The following is a 2,711-nucleotide window of genomic DNA, read 5'->3' as shown; positions in this document are numbered from 1 at the left end:
GTGAACCCGGGAGGCAGAGCTTGCAGTGAGCTGAGATCTGGCCACTGCACTCCAGCCCGGGCGACAGAGAGAGACTCCGTCTCAAAAAACAAAACAAAACAAAACAAAACATACTAAGTCACAGATAGACCTAGTTATAATGATGGTAAATTAAGCACAGCTTTTGTTTTCTCTTTATTCCAAACTACATTTATACAAAGCATTAAGGGTGTTTAAAGACATAAATACACAGGGACGAAAAGATGAGAAAATGAAGAGCAGTAGCAAGTAGCAAGATTTTGAATGCCAGAGAGCAGAGTGATTAGCGTTAATATAAGGGAAAATCTTTTGGTGTTAAGTATCTTTTTTAAAAAAATTACTTTTTAAGATTGGTACATGCAGCCAGGCACTGTGGCTCATGCCTGTAATCCCAGCACTTTGGGAGGCCAAAGCAGACAGATCACAAGGTCAGGAGTTCGAGACCACCCTGGCCAACATGGTGAAACCTCATTTCTAAATTAGCTGGGCATGGTGGCGTGTGCCTGTAATCCCAGCTACTCACGAGGCTGAGGCAGTGGAATTGCTTGAACCAGGGAGGTGGAGGTTGCAGTGAGCCAAGATCACACCATTGCATTCCAGCCTGGGCAACAGAGTGAGACTCCATCTAAAAAAAAAAAGAAAAAAGAAAGGTTGTTACATGTACATATACTCTAGCACATCTCATAGTTGCATAATATTTAATATTATGTATTTACCACACTTCACCTATCTACTGTTCAACATTGGCTTCAAGGCTGAATCTGATTCTGGAAGAGGAAAAATAGTGAGGCAATTAACATCCATATATGATACAATCTGTATCTTTGTGACATGAGGGGGAATATATACCTAGGAGCTGAATACCTAGGTCATTGGATGAGACAATCTTAACTTGAGTAAAAAGTATTAGACTGCTTTCCAAAATGGCTGCATTAATATAAACTTCCACTAGCAGGATATGAGGGCTTCCATATCCCCATTTCTGCAATAGTGGACACATTAAGCTTTCTAATTCTTCCAGTCTAATGTAGGTTGAGTAATAACTTATTTTATCTTGCATTTTATAAATTAATAATAATATTAAGTATTTAAAATGTTAATCTTTTCGGGTTCTTCTTATCATGGGTTTGATGAGGACCCTGTCCCTACTCTTTACACATTTCTTTTTCTTTCTTTTTTTGAGACAGAGTGTCACTCTGTCACCCAGACTGGAGTGCAGTAGTGTGATCTCGGCTCACTGCAACCTCTGCCTCTTGGATTCAAGCAATTCTGCTGCCTCAGCCTCCTGAGTAGCTGAGACTACAGGCTTCCGCCACCATGCCCTGCTAATTTCTGTATTTTTAGTAGAGACGGGGTTTCCCCATATTGGCCAGGCTGGTTTCGAATTCCTGACCTTGTGACCCGCCAGCCTCGGTCTCCCAAAGTGCTAGGATTACAGGCGTGAGCCACCGCGCCTAGCTTCTTTACACATTTTCTATTGAGTCTGCTGTTTGATCTTGCTGATTTTAATGGCTTCTTACTATATCATGTAGATTAAGTTGTTTTCATTTGTAAATATTTCAAGTATCTTCTACTTTGGTTGTATTTGTCTATTTACTTTTCCATTGTGATTTTCTTTGATTTGGGTGCAGCAGACTATATCAGTGTTTTGCTTTACTCTGTGTGTGTGTGTGTGTGTTTGTGTGTGTGTGTTTTGAGACGGAGTCTTGCTCTGTTGCTCAGGCTGGAGTGCAGTGGCACGATCTCGGCTCACTGCAATCTCCGCCTCCTAGGTTCAAGCGATTCTCCTGCCTCAGCCTCCCGAGTAGCTGGGGTTATAGGCACATGCCACCACCCCTGGCTAGTTTTCGTATTTTTTTAGTAGAGACAGGGTTTCGCCATGTTGACCAGACTGGTCTCAAACTCTTGACCTCAGGTGATCCCCCCGCCTCGGCCTCCCAAAGTGCTGGAATTACAGGCGTGAGCCACCACGCTCGGCCTATTGTTTATGTTTTTAGTTTTGTTTGTTTGTTTAATGTTCTTCTGTCCCCTAGATAATAATGCTATTTTTCTACATATGTTTCTATTATTTTTTATCAGTCATATGTAAGCATTTAAACTATCTTGATAAGTATATTTTACAAAATCCACAGATGATTATACTGTATAGTGCATGTTTAAAAAAATCACAACGATAGAATAATTAAAAACTCTTCTGTATGTCAATGTATGGGAGACTCTTTTCTCCGACGTGTTCTTTCCTGCACCCAGCAATCGCCTGAACCCGGAAGGCGGAGGTTGCTGAATCTTTAGAATTCAGCTCTGATCCCAGCATTGACAGGCGTGGATTTCCCTCAACATGCCTCATTTTAGTGGAAGTCCAAGGAATCAGGGATGGTTCGTCTTTCCCCTAACACTTATTATAGTGCCTGTCACAAATTAGTGATTAAGCATACTTTTGGAAATATATATTTTCATTTGTTTATTTCCAAGCAATATTAGAAAGATTTATTAACTTTGTACACTCTTTTAAACATGGTCCAAATTTTCACGGATATAAAATTATTCATAATCTTCCAGAAACTACAAATTCTAGCCTAGTAAACATTGACGAGTAAACTGCATCTTGTCACCGGGGTGGCCGAGTGGTTAAGGCGTTGGACTTAAGATCCAATGGACATGTGTCCGCGTGGGTTCGAGCCCCACTCCCGGTA

The 2,711-nt window shown here is 41.0% G+C and overlaps 1 non-coding gene across 1 annotated transcript; it reads left to right on the top strand.

Annotated features, from left to right (window-relative positions):
- The first annotated feature begins 2,628 nt into the window (after positions 1-2,628).
- Positions 2,629-2,711, top strand: TRNAL-UAA. Its single transcript has one exon. It is a non-coding gene; the product is annotated as a tRNA-Leu (tRNA).

Source organism: Colobus angolensis, unplaced genomic scaffold, assembly GCF_000951035.1.
Source record: "Colobus angolensis palliatus isolate OR3802 unplaced genomic scaffold, Cang.pa_1.0 Scaffold237, whole genome shotgun sequence".
NCBI classification, from domain to species: Eukaryota; Metazoa; Chordata; class Mammalia; order Primates; family Cercopithecidae; genus Colobus; species Colobus angolensis.
The sequence above is the reverse complement of the archived record's forward strand: the minus strand, read 5'-3'. Positions and strand labels throughout refer to the sequence as shown.